Genomic DNA, 14,574 nt, shown 5'->3' on the forward strand with positions numbered 1-14,574 from the left:
GAACCCGGACGTGCAGGGTGACAGTGCTAACCACCACACCACTGTGCCGCCTAAAAGATTTAAACACTTAATTGAATTGAATTTGGTTTCCTATTGTATGTAAGTAAACAAACAAACGAGAAAGTTGAACAAAGTAGTAAAGAAACAATCTACTAGATGGCAGAAAAAGATTTAACCCTTACTTGAATTCAACATTGTTTGCTATTGAAAGTGATTAAGGAAGTAAACAAACAAACAAAAGCAAACCATTAGATGGCAGAAAGTATTTAAACACTTTATTTAAATAAAACATTGCTATTGTAAGTGAAGAGGTACACAAGCAAACAAAAACAAAACACAAAAGGAAAGAACAAAGTAGTACAAAAACAATCCACTAGATGGCAGTAAAGATTAAAAAACGTATTTGGATGAAACATGGCTTGCTATGCAAACAAGCAAACAAACAAATAAATAAATAAATAAAACGTAAGTTTGTAAAAAGTAACCATGTAAGCTATGTTAAGAGAAGAAATATCGAAAACTAGCTCTTATCCACTCTCAAAATCTACAGTGTGTTACACAGCAAAAAAAGAAAAGAAAAGAGGAGTTGGAAACAACTTGGCAACCCTGACCGCAGCGTGTATAACACACACACAGAGCCGAGGCAGGTCGTGTGACTGCTCTGATAAACCTGATTCATGTCTGCGTTGATTTCCAGCACAGACGGAGTTTTATTTTGTTAGTTTTTTTTTTTTCAGATGTGTTCCGAGTTTCTGGATCTTTCCACTCGATTTTATTTTCAAACAGATTAAAGTTCACATCTTATCTGCAGCACAAACTTGAAAAAACAACTGAACTGAAGCTGTGCTTAATTTATGGAAGCGTCTCCTAAACACACACCGTGAGCAGGTAAGACCAGGGGAAGGTTTATCTTACATAATAATAATAATAATAAAAACACACGAGCTATATTTATGTATAGTTGTCACGCGCGCGCACACACACACAATTATATAGACACGCGCGCGCGCGCTCGCGCTCACGCTTTCCTGCTGTAACCTGTTGCTTGTGTACACGGTTACAGGCTAAAGCTAACCCCGCTAGCAGGAACTTTGGAATTTGAAAGTTAACGATTTTTAACGTTCACACCGCGGCTTCATCAACGTCTTAAATGCTGTGTTATGAATATGAATAAAGAATTATCAGTTATATTAACGGTCTTGAGTGTTATAAAGTAGAATGTTTTGCTTTGTTTGAGCGCAGGTAAGTTACAAGTTGCTAGCAGTTTAGCCAGTTAGCCAACCACACAGCTTGTTGTTTTTAAGGTCGTGTACTTTCATTATTTACACTTTATAAATAAATAAACTCTTTTTTTTGTGTGTGTGTTGGTTGTACCGACTGATATCATTACAAACCAAGACAAATGAATTATTTTAACGTTATTTGCTCTAATTCACATATACACCTGTTGTATGTTAATTAGACTTTAGTATTACACTTGTGATTTTATAATTCATTCAAGGGAAAGTAGCAACCTCTAAAAGTCGCTTGGTGACGTCACAAGGTCATATGCAGACTTTTTTCAAAAATTATTCATGATAGTCCTGTGTGTGTCAAATGACATACAGACAGGGTGAGGGGGCAATTACTTATGCCAAACTCTAGCACTATTAGTACCCGTCACCGACAGGTTAAGAGTTTGTAGAAATAGTTAAAAGGTTAAAGCTGATGATAATCAGTGATATTGATATTATTTCAGGTTGACACTCGTGTACATGTCAGTCTTTCTGTACGACAGAATTCTCTGCATGATTTATCAATTAACAGAAAGAAATAAGTTCATCAGCCAAATACACACTTCCTGTTTGGTATTTGGAGAGTGAATCACAGATGAGAAATCGAAAAAGTAGATCAGATAAAGTTTGATCTTAAAACAACTCCAGCGAGTTAAAATTCACTTATACCATTTCAGCAATGAAAATATAAACTAATCCCAGTAAAAATATTCAGTTTAGCCTTTCTGATTAATATCTATTGGTGCAGGTGTTTGTTTACATTGAGCAAGTAGCTGATTAGTATGAGGAGAATCACCAATCACCTCCGGATACTGTAATATCACAATTCTTACATGCCGATTCACTTACAATTGCACTTTTATAAATATTGCGATTTTTATATATACTGTATATTAGTGATGGTTCGCTCATGAATGATTCATTCTTTTTGAACGAATCTTTTCAGAAGAACAAGTAGTCTCGGAGAATGATTCGTTCATTTTCTGCTGGGTGAGCATGCGCAAAGCATTGCGAAACCTCTGTAGGTTATGTACAGGAAACAGAATTAAGTACTTTTACCTTTGAGTCTTTTCGATCCGAATCGTTCGTTCTTTTGTCATGTGACTCCCATAGACGCTATGCAGTGCAATAGATAAAAAAAATAAATTAAAAAAAACGAATGACGCAGACTAGAAGTTATGAGAGGTGAGCTACTCATGCTGTTTATTATAGTATGTCCTTAGCTGCATTGTAATATTTTCATTAATGAAACTATAGACAAAGTTTGTGTATCTAGACGTACTGGGGGACTGTTAATTGAAACGTTGTCAAAACCTGTGATTTATAATCCGGCACATGGTGGCTCATAACTTCACTTCTACTCAACATTTTGATTTTGTTCATGGCTCAGGTTTAACTTTATGCAAATAAATTCTATAACAGACAAAACGGTACATTTTGCTTAGATCTTCTCATATTCCATAGATTAAGCCACAGTTTGTACAGAGTGACCACTTTTTCTCATGGGTAAAGTAGCAACCTCCTTTGTACCTTTGTTCTTGATTGTCCTTTGTGTGCCAGATTACATAGAAACATGATAAATGGGAAATTACTTATGCTAATATTGTTGTACATTAGTTTATAGTTTTATAATCAGAAATAATTTTAATAATAAAATAAAAAAATTATTAATTAATAGTCCGTTTCCTAAATAAAAAGGATTTTTACTCATTTATAAAAATACTGTTATTCAGGGTAGATGGTAGGTGTTTCGCCTGCCATGCGGAAGGCCCGGGTTCGATTCCCAGCCAGTGCCCAAACCCCAGCCACTGGATGCAGTGCTGGTCCCAAGCCCAGATAAAAATGGGAGGGTTGCGTTAGGAAGGGCGTCCAGCGTAAAACCTCTGCCAAGTTGTAGTGTGGACTGGGTATTCCGCTGTGGCGACCCCTTGTCGGGAGCAGCCGAAAGACCAAGAACAACATAATACTGTTCTTTCTACTGTACTTCACGTGACAGTGAGTAGTTGTAAGGTTAAAGTAAAGAAGTGCAAGTGCTGGTGATCATTAATCGGTTGATGAGAACACAAGTAATTAGCGATCAGGAATTGTTAAACTGTCTTAGCTAGTGATTGGGTGAAGCGATCGGTTCGTGATTTGGTTAATGTGAACATTGTTGTGCATTTTATTTTACTATATAGAAAATAGTAGATTGTAAATAATTTCTAAAAAATGAAAGAAGTCTTGTTTAGTGATGGCACTACGTACAAACCAACCTTTTACATGTTTACAAAATATTATGTTTTATACTGACCAGGACAAAGACAAAAAGAAGCTCTGATTTCACAACACAGAATTTCTAAGGGGGGGAGCAGTCGTGAGCTATGATTGGATGATGGGATCAGTAGTAATCAGTGATTGGCTGATGATGTGTTTCCCCACAGGTCTAAAATATACTTGCGGTCGTGGGCCGCTGGTATTTCCTGCAGTGAAAAAGAGGTCTACTACATACAACATGTTGAACACTATTCGAACACCTACACATATGTGAAGAATTAATTGAAATAAAAAAATAAAAAATTAAGAACTAAACACTCTGAAACTAAAAGGATGTTTTATTCAGTTGAAATCCAGTTAGTTCTTTTGTCTTATTAACTTGCATTAAGAGGAAATCTGAGCGAATGCGACGTTTATAGTTGTTGTAACTTGAGGGTTACCAGGTACTCTACTTGCTTGTTCAGGCGTACATTATGTAATGATGTTGAAAAATAAACAAAACTCTCTACCACATGACACAATCTCGTTGTAAAGGCTGTTTATTTCCACAATGGGGCGGCGCTCTCGGTCATGCATTATTCATCTTGTCACAGGTGATGTATTGATGCTTAATGGTTTTAAAAACATGACGTTTATTGTTAGGAAGCTTGCACAGAGCGTGGGTGTATGGTTCTAAAGAAAAATGGGAATATTCAGATGTGTATTGCGATTCTTCTGTGTGTCAGTACATGTTGCCACACTAAATCCAAAATCGGAATCGGACGCAGTTCCTGTATAATTCTACAGGTGGTACACTTTAAAGTACATGCAATCCTCGACTTACAAACGAGTTCTGTTCCGGGAGCATGTTTGTAAGTCGGATTTGTTCTTAAGTCCAACAAAGTGGGTCTTGTACGCCTTACACAAGAATATACAATGTACAGCACACCAATCCACTTAACTAACTCTTCCCTTACCTAAAAACCGTAACCATGCTCAAGGAAATGAATCTCACAGTAAAATGTAACAGTGTCATTTTGTCTTAGCGCTGTTTTATACTATATTGGACTGTGAACTCTGAGGATTTATTCCGAAATATTCAATTATCATGCTCCCGGACTGATTCATTGTACAATTTTGTACAATACAGGGAGCTACTTCTGCGATTTGTTCGCATCTACGAATGTTTGTAGAACCGCAATCCGTTTGTAACTTGAATGTTCGTCAATCAGGGACTACTGGTATCAACCACAATGACTCTAAAATCAAAATCGTTTCAGTTTCTCTATAATCCTACTGGTGTTACACTTTAAACTATTTACCCATGGGCAGGCAGCACTGCATCCTGTGTGGTACGAGCAAATCATTTCCTAAATTTGTTCAGAATTGTAACAAATTCTTTAAAAAAAAAATAATATCGACTCTGGATCTTTATGAAATCGGAATACTTAAAATTGCGATACACAATAATCGGCACTCGGGTATCGTAATATCGTATCGGGTCATCCTTTGTGATTCCCATCTTTACATTTTACCACCTTAAATATGTAAACATGTATAATTTCTTTTTAATAGATTTTAAAGATTATAAAGTTTTTTTTTTTCTTTCCATCTTTACTGAATATAGTGCTGTTTAGATCTACAAGATAATCATACTGTAGATTTGTGTAATTATCCTGTAACGTGATTTAAATGACTGATTTAAAGCTGCAGTTTAGTACGACTGATTTCATCCTGATGTTTTAAGGTTAAGGTCAGTACTTCATTGTTACTTTTGTTTTTTTGTTTTTAAAGAAAAAACCTTGTGAGGATTGTGATTATGCTATAAACCGTCGGACTGTGTAGTTTATTGTGTTGTGAATCAGTAGCGATTGTGGTTTTTGGGTTAAAGCCAGCCTCCCGCTCTGAGCATTCCTCCCGAGTGTCACCAGCGAGTCAGGACAAGCGTGCTGCCCGGTGGTGCAGATATACACACACACACACACACACACACACACACACACACACACACACACACACACACACACAGCTGGAGAATAAACTACCCGAGGCTCTGCTTTTAAGATCTAAAGAAATGGAACCGATTCTGACTTAAAGACTGACGACAAGTTTATAATCTGTGAAACGCTGCTCCGAAGGTAAGCCGTTTATCTTCGTGTAAGCGATCTCGTACTTTGTGGAAAGTTTTAATAAAAAATTCTGCACAAGTACCGAGAGACGAGAGACGGCTGAGAGACACTGCTTCTTGCGAATCTGATATCTGTACGCAGTATCTGCACGGTCTTGTTTATCGTGTTTGTGCAGGAAATGGTTCCTATTTTCCTTTTTTTTCCTTTTTTTTTTTTTTTTTTTTTTTACATTCCCAGAGCCTAATTGTCAACAACACACATAAACAGAGCCGACGGTTAGGGAGAAAACAAACAAACAAAAAAAGTAGATTTTTAAATAATTTTTTTTACTTTTAGTTTGAGAAAAATGCATTTTGCTTTAAAACCGTGTCTGAGAGTTTCTTCTGAACACGTGTAATTCCCTTAGGTTTGCATAATTGAATGTTATCAGATTCATTCAGTGATTTACCCGCGCAACGAGGTGTTTAGCAGTCGGGTGCGGTAGGAAGCAAATTGGGAAATCAGGAAACTTTTTTTTTTTTTTTTAAACACAGCACTTTAAAGTCTCCTCAAGCCATAATCTGATACACACACTTTTATTATTATTATTATTATTATTATTATTATTATTATTATTGCTAATATTATTATTTCAACACAGCTTTCTTTTTTTTCGTCACACATACATGCTGTATTCACACATTTATACCGAGCATTATGTTTTCACTCAGTAATAAGAGTTTTGCCATTTCTAATTAACAGGCGATTACGTTCTCAACAGTCAGGCGTAAAACTTTAGAAGAGTTTCCCATGAACACGTCGGTCTGTGAAGGAGAATGAGTTAAACGTGTTTACTGTGTGAGACACTCCCAAATGGTTTCTCATTTCTAACATGGGTGCGTACTTTCTCACAGGGAATTCTACAGCATATGTAACTTTTCTAACAGGAAACAATAAGCTCAGCAGTATTTAAAGAGAATCTTGTGATTTTTTTTTTGCATTGCGATTTTTGAGTTATTCACTTAGCTGTAATGTTTTTTTTGTTTTTATTTATTCCAAGCAGCTTTATTTGTTTACAGACTTCATAGTATTAATATCTACCAAACGTACCACATAAACACTGAAATGCTGTGTAACTTGTGTAATTGATTAGTACACAAACAATAATTAAATTTTTTGTCCCTGCTAGGTTTTTTTTTTTTGCTTTATACTCCAGTCCAGTAGATGGTGGTATTACGCTAACCACCAACAAACTTCAAAAGAAGAAGCGATACAGTTGTAAAACACAGAAGAATTAAATTATTTGTTTTTTTCTGTTAAAACTCTATTGTAGATCATTTAACTATTGAACGTTTACCTAATAAAAAAAAAAGAAATCGATTCTGAATATAAAAAATTGACTCTTTGATTGAATGAATTGATTCACCCAGAAAAGTTTCCTTTGCTCGACTGAGTCATGTATACTGTAGTGGATCGTTTTTTCCTTTTTATTTATTAATTTTTTTTCCTTTGTGGAATACCTTTCAGGTCTTGTAAATTAAACTTTTGCAGAAGTGAACAGGAAATGAAGCCTTTTTTTTTTTTTTTTTTTTTTTTAGGCAGTCAGCATTTCTAGCCTGTTACAGATTCCTGGTTTTGAGATGATGCAATTGTATTTATTTATATATTTATTCATGTTATTTATTTATTTATTTATTTGTATGAATCAATTGGTCAGTTTTTGATTCAGAATCAATTGACACTTTGTAAGTTTTGTAAAAAGTTTTCACAACTTTTGCAGAAAGTACAAACTCCAGTATTGCTTCATTTAAAAAAAATAATAATAATTGTGTGTTTGAGTGGTTTGTGGAATAACGCCACTTACTGAACTGGAGTGTGTAGGAAAAGATTTTCTGGGGGAAAAAAAGATAATTGTTTTTTATAAAACATGTTAATACTTGGTAAATGCCTAAATGATTATTCAGCAAACTATCCAGTACTGAAACTCACGCATTTGCGTTTGTCGACGTGACCTCGCTCCGGCCGTACGCGTTTCCCAGTAGTGAAAAGGAAGTTGTGATTTGCATTTGTTGATGGAAATGGGTTTTGACGGAGGAAAATAGTATTTATAGTCAAGTATCATCATGAACAGGGTTTGAAAAAATGTGGCAGAACAATTCCTTCCCGTCCTCTTTTCTTGATTCTAACAAATGATTAACTAAACTAAATTATTCACGTGTGTGATCCACAGCTCTGCTTAAAGACTCGGTGTGTTCTAAGATGCTTTTCTGCTCACTACGTTTGCAAAGAGTGATTTTCATTTTATGCTTCACATCAGCTTGAAAGTGTCTGGCCGACATTAACGAGCCGTTTTTCCTCACAGGACTGACGCTCATGTGGTTCTGCAAAGGCAGCTGACGTGAAAAGCCTCGATCAGCAGTTTCTGAAATCTGGAACCACAAGATCACACTGAGCCGACAGCTGCCTCCTTTTACTCTCGGTCAGAAACTGTGTCCTGCGTCACTCTTGAGACTTTGTCGATTTCGACATCGAATCGCGTGCACAGTGTCTCATTTGTTAGCCATCGGCAGCAAGACGACTACAAGAGAGACGAAGATATGAACCAGACTGTTTTTAAGGAACCCAGAACTTGTTTCAAAATCTCTGTGAGTGATACGTGTGTAAGACGTGTGAACCCCTCCCCCCCAGTTGAACTTTGCTCTTTGCTCTGAAGAAGGAAGCAAATGACACGGTTATAAAAAAACGCGTATATTATATCATTTATCTCCGTCTTTAAACCCGCTGAACCGTTCAGCGAGCCTGTGGTTGGTTACGTGTTTACGCAGTGACTCGCTACTCCACAAAATCCTGATGATGATGATCATTTGAATATAAGCGAAGCTAAAGGACAGCTGTGTACATATTGGACTGCGTACCGCGCCTTTGTTCTGTCTGAGGATATTGTTGTCCGTGGTGGAAAAGAAGGGGGCGTGGCCAGACATGGGGAAACACTCATTTAAGGAAAAGCACGTAAGAGTCGACAGCAGCGTGAGAATTTATTCTGGATCTGTAAAACTGACTAACAAGAAGCTATCAGGTGTATATAATTTATTAATCATTCCTAAAAATAAAAGTAAAGAAGCTTGTGCAGGAGCGCCGTCGTATTTGGAGAATTTTTCTTTGCATTTCTGGTCTAACCTGCTGATTATTTTTATTTATTTATTATTTTTTTTTTAAATGGTATACATGTATAATAAGATTATACACAAATTAGTTTTTAACTTTGCTTTAATAGAAAATTCAGCCGTATGCTCCTAATAAAACATGGACTATTAAGTAACCCACAGACTGAAACCTGTTTTTATTTACAAAGGATAAAATACAACTGAAAATGAGCCGACACCTACAAACCAGGAAGTTGCTGTTGTTTTTTGTTTGTTTGTTTTTAACTTGAGGCTGATGATCATTCCTGATTTTTGTCAATCCCTGACTGATCGGTGTGTCTTTAGTCATACTGGACGCCTGATCAGGTACAAGCAGCTACCATAGAGACACATATATACCCCGTGTCCACTGCTCTGGTTCCCGTGCCGGTTCCCAATTTTGGAACCAGTGCCGCGCTTTTCCACAGAAAAAAAGTTGGTGCCGGTGCCCTAAAATAAGCACCGAACCGGCCCCTGAACTCTGCTGGTCTGGGTGCGAGAACCCGTGACGTCATGAGCGGTGGGCGGAGTTATAGGGAGCGTTAAAAAAAAATGGCAGAGAGCCAAAGTCCATTAATGTGGAGCGCGGACGAAACAAAAGCGCTTTTGGCATTTTGAAAGTGCTTTAAGAAAAAAAAAAGGTGTATGAGGAAATAAGAGAAGAACTAATAGTCGCAGGCTTCACACAAACAACCGACCAAATAGTGAATAAGCTAAAAAAAAAAAATGAAGAAAGACTTTCAGCGGTTATAACACGTCGAATAAACTGCTTTTGGATAGTGAAATACATTTTCATACTAGTTTGGAGAATAACCAGTAATCGTGGAATCTCGAAATTCAGACCCAAATTCCACATGTTCGGAGGGACATTATCTTGAAGTGCTTGACTAAATTGCACAAACCAATAGCGGTCAGGATACGCTGCACGAGGTCTGCTATTATTTGGATGTCTATAACCCCGGTATCGTTTCCTGAGAACACTTGACCCCAGAGTCTGGTTCATTTTGGTACTTCAGTGAGAACACAATCGTTCCAGACTTTGGGAACCGTGCCCGAGTCTGCTTAAAGAGGTTGTCTCAGGGACACTACAGCACACTCGGCGTGGATTGAAAGCCAATCGTAGCTGAGAATGAAAGCAGATCTACGTTTAGATGGAACGTCATCAATCCGTCCTCTGACGTACACAGCCATGGCTGATAAAGTAGGAAGAGCGTTGCTCTTGACGTTCCAACCCCCCCCCCCCCCCCCCTCTTCTTCTACTTCTTCGTCTTTTGGCTCTTCCCTTTTAGCGGTCGCCACAGCTAATCATCTGCCTCCATCTAACCCTATCTTCTGCATCATCTTCTCTTATACCAACTAACTATCCATAAATCTCTTCTTTGGTAAACCTAATATAAATCAATCATGCTTAAGGTGAAAACTCTCTTGGAATCTAATTAGCCTTGACTGCTAAAGTTCATCTTTCTAATAAGCAGTCGTGGGTATTTAATAATCATAATTTTTATGGCTTTTCCTATTTTCTCACTTGTGTGAGCTTGTAGCTGTATGTACCTTGATCCACATCTCATTTTTTTTATAGTATATTTAATTTAAATGATGTACAGTATAGCAAGTTAAAGTAACAGGAGTGACTGTTTTACTGCGACAGGCTAAAGATACAATTAAAAAATTGTGTATCAACTTCAGCAGCGACCTTATTTCCCCTCTCGTCTGTTCCAACCACTTAGCATTCAGCATCACCAGGATACTAAATCTCTGGCCTGATCATCTCTCATATAATACATACACCAATCAGCCTTGATGTTATGTATGTATAAATATTGACTAGATCCCCCTTTCCCCGCCAAAACAGCTCTGATCCACCGAGCCCTCTGAAGGTGTGCTGTAGTTTCAGGCACCAAGCTATCAGTAGCAGATCCTTTAAGTTCTTGTAAGTTCTAAGGTGGGGCTTCCATGGACTTGTTTTTCCAGCAATTACCTTGGACCCTCAGTTCGATTAAGACCTGGTGATTTTGGACACCTTTGATTTGACCTGTTCCTCCATCATTCTTGAAGGATTTTTGCAGTGTGTCGGGTCACATTTACATTTAGGCATTTGGCAGACGCTCTTATCCAGAGCGACTTACAAAAAGTGCTTTAATGTTTACAACATTGGATACATACTTACACTGGGTTAACTAGGTTAATAACTAAGTACCATTAGTCCAACACATCTGAGTTTTTTTTTTTTTTTTTTCCTTCTTTTTTTCTTTTTTTTCGGGGGGGGGTTAGTCCAAGTACTGGAGAAACAGATGCGTCTTGAGTCGTCGTTTAAAGATAGTCAAAGTCTCTGATGTACGGACATCTAGAGGAAGTTCATTCCACCACCTAGGTGCCAGAACAGAAAAGAGCCTGGATGAATGCCGCCCTCGATCCCTGAGAGATGGTGGGATGAGGCGAGCAGTGCTGGAGGATCGGAGGGAACGTGGTGCAGTGCGTGGTGTAATTAGCGCAGAGAGGTAAGTGGGTGCTGGGCCATTTTTAGCTTTGTAGGCAAGCATCAGTGTTTTGAATTTGATGCGGGCAGCTACAGGAAGCCAGTGCAGGGAGCGGAGGAGTGGGGTGGTGTGGGAAAACTTGGGAAGGTTAAAAACGAGTCGTGCTGCTGCATTCTGGATCAGTTGCAGAGGACGAATCGTGGACAAAGGCAGGCCTGCCAGGAGTGAGTTGCAGTAGTCCAGTCTTGAAATAACAAGGGACTGAACAAGCACCTGAGTAGCCTGTAAAGAAAGAAATGGGCGAATTCTTCTGATATTATAAAGAAGAAATCGACAAGAGCGAGTAAGGTTAGCGATGTGTGGGGAAAATGACAGATGATTGTCCACGGTTACCCCAAGATTGCGGGCAGTGGTTGAGGGAGTGATTTGGTTGTTGTCCATGGATATCACAAGGTCTTGACCTGGAGATGAGTCACAAGGGATAAACAACAGTTCGGTTTTACTGAGATTGAGCTTCAGCTGATGAGCAACCATCCAAAATGAGATGTCTGCCAGACATGCTGAGATCCGGGTGGAAACCTGAGTGTCAGAGGGAGGAAAGGAGAGAACAAGTTGGGTGTCGTCTGCATAACAGTGGTATGAGAATCCATGCGATAATATGACCTTACCAAGAGACCGGTCACGATATCCTGCTGCCAGGTCCATACAGTTACCATGATGGAGTGTAACTTGGTCAGCAGCAATGTTTAGGCAGGTGGGACGTGTTAAAAGCCCTATTCATATGGGATTACTCTTGGTATTATCTGGGGACGAAGCCTGCGATTTTACTTAAATACAAACAAAGCTCTGTTCTCGATTGTATTGTTGTATGGTGTACAGTGTAGCGATGTGACGCAGCACTTAAAATACTTTCAGAGCTCTCCAACCCAGCTTCTATTCCTTGCAGAAAACAAAAACCTTGAAAGAAATCGATATACGACTCTGACAAATCCTGGCAAATCGCGAACATGTGGATTCACACGGGAATAATAAATATATATTATCGTAGGACCTCTGTGTTGTAGGTCAATTTTTACTTTACAGATTACAGACGTGACCAGTTTGCACAGGATTACCATCACACACAACCTCAGCAATTATTATAAATGACCAGGGATCACAGCTCCGAGTTTAAGGAACTGGACTACGGTTGGAAAGGTCCCAGGTTCAAACCCCACAACCACCGAGTTGCCCCTGTTGTGGGCCCTTGGGCGAGGCCCAACTTGCTCAGATGTGTACCGAGATAAGTGTGTCTGCCGAATGCCTACAGTAAATGTAGATGTCCTGTGCAAACAGGAAAAAAGTAACATCCACGTGAATAGCAGGACACCACCCAGAGCATCACACCGCCTCCGCCGGCTCGCTTTCTACCCATAGTGCTTCCACATACTGTGCTTCCAGTGCCGTCTCTTTTCCAAGTGAGGACACATGTTTCTGTAACAACCTCAGCAGCAACCTCATTTCCCGTTGTGTTCACGACAATGTAAAAGAAAAAACGTTCTCTTAATGCTCACGTGTCCATTGCAGGAGCTTTCCGCAGTGGACGCGGGTCAGTGGACACAGATCCACACTAGCGCTTCTATTGGACATCGGTGAGCTGAGGATTTACTTTAAAAAAAAATCACTTTAGGGACAAAATGTCCGGTTGCTGCGTCACACTGTTTATCCCACCCACTTCCAGGTGCCATTGTAACATTATTATTATTTTTCCCGCCTTGTTGTTGCTAGCTCTGTGTACTCTCTGTACTTTCACCTCTTTGCACTGTGTAAATACACCAGAACAGGATCAGGTCACTTTAACAAACCTGTCAGTCGAGCTCCAGCTATTCATTTCCTTGTTTACATTTTTTTTTCCCTTTGTTTAAACAGTACGGGGTGCTAAAGAGCTAAAAAAAAAAAAAAAAAGTCCACTGATGTTGATTTACGCGAGTAACATGGCAGCCCAGAGCGTTTCTGGTGCTTGTGTTCACTCGCAACGCCTGCAGGGTGGAACGTACACCAGTGCATTGTGGGAGCGCCGCTCATTCCACAAGCTTGGGAAGGTGTGTAACCTGCTGTCTCAGGTCCAGGCGTGTGTCTCCGAGAATTCAGTTTTGACTAATACTTTTATTATTGTTGTTATTTAATTCGGCGAAGACTCTTTACATCGACACTGTCCTGCCTCGCTTAGAAATGACTGGCAACCCAAAGCGCTGCCAAATAATGCACAAATTTGAGAATGCATTTGGTTGTTCCAGCTCAGGCTTGCAATTCCGTTTTGGTTAATCAACCACCTGAGAAAGGTTAAATATTTTAGGTGATATCGATGTAGTATAAAATCAAACCGTATTTGATTCACGTGCGATTAAATCAGTTGTGCAGTTTAATCAATCTTAAATTGTTTGATTCAGTTTTTGCGTATCAAGTTTTTGCGTAATTTGCAATGTTTGGTTTGTTTGTTTGTTTGTTCATTTATTTGATTTCTTCATCCGTAGTAGGATTTATGGCGCTTTGCAAAAACATATTTCAACAACAGTTTTGCCACAATCTTATCTTTAATCTGAAAGTAACTGTTTTGAGACTTGCGAAGAGGTGAGATGTTTTAGCTGCTGTCAGGTATTTAACCTCCTGTAGATAGACTGAGGAAAATGAAGTAGTATTTTTTCTCCAACTTTGATGTTAGATTCAGCTTTACATCTTTTCTAATAAATCCCACCTTTAGTGATATGATTGGATATAAAAATTAGGTCTTGTCTATGATTGATTACGTGCTTTACTATCTTCTATCTATACATATAATAAAACTGTAGTCAGCGTGTCTGTACATTGAAGAAATTTTTGTGGGATGTAAGATGAGTAAAATGAGTTTGTTTGTGCAAGCATCACGTAAAAACTACTAAGCGATTTTTAATAAGGTTTTCACAGGTGTGTTTGGCCGAGTCTGAGGTAACATATAGGATCCGTTTCATCACAATCGGCCCACTGGAAGAGATGATGTGCTGCTTTGAAATATAAATGGAAAATATTTATCATTGTATGATTAAAAAAAAACAATAATCTTTAAAAAATAATTAGTTATTTTTAGAATTCAACAGATGGCACTGTACGTAATTATGAGTGTGAAATTGAAATCTGCTTAAATTGTGGAAATTCTACCCAAGAAGTCATGTTTAAAATCTAATTATTTTACCTGTTGGATACCCGGACACGCCCTGAGAAATCCCTGACAAAACTGCTAATTTTTTCTTTAACAGATTTGAAACCAATTTTAAATGTATACATC

At 38.4% G+C, this 14,574-nt stretch overlaps 1 protein-coding gene across 2 annotated transcripts in view; it reads left to right on the plus strand.

The window, feature by feature from the left end:
• The first annotated feature begins 637 nt into the window (after positions 1-637).
• The window catches only part of phactr4a (phosphatase and actin regulator 4a), a 51,436-nt gene continuing 37,499 nt past the window's right edge, over positions 638-14,574 (plus strand). The window contains exon 1 of one of the 2 annotated variants that reach the window (XM_053489863.1): positions 638-888. The gene's annotated coding sequence lies outside the window, so the exon portion shown is untranslated. Of the gene's footprint in view, positions 889-5,522; positions 5,645-14,574 lie in introns of those variants that run through there. The other variant, XM_053489864.1, reaches the window with a different exon arrangement.

This window comes from Clarias gariepinus, chromosome 28 (genome assembly GCF_024256425.1).
Source record: "Clarias gariepinus isolate MV-2021 ecotype Netherlands chromosome 28, CGAR_prim_01v2, whole genome shotgun sequence".
Taxonomy (NCBI): domain Eukaryota; kingdom Metazoa; phylum Chordata; class Actinopteri; order Siluriformes; family Clariidae; genus Clarias; species Clarias gariepinus.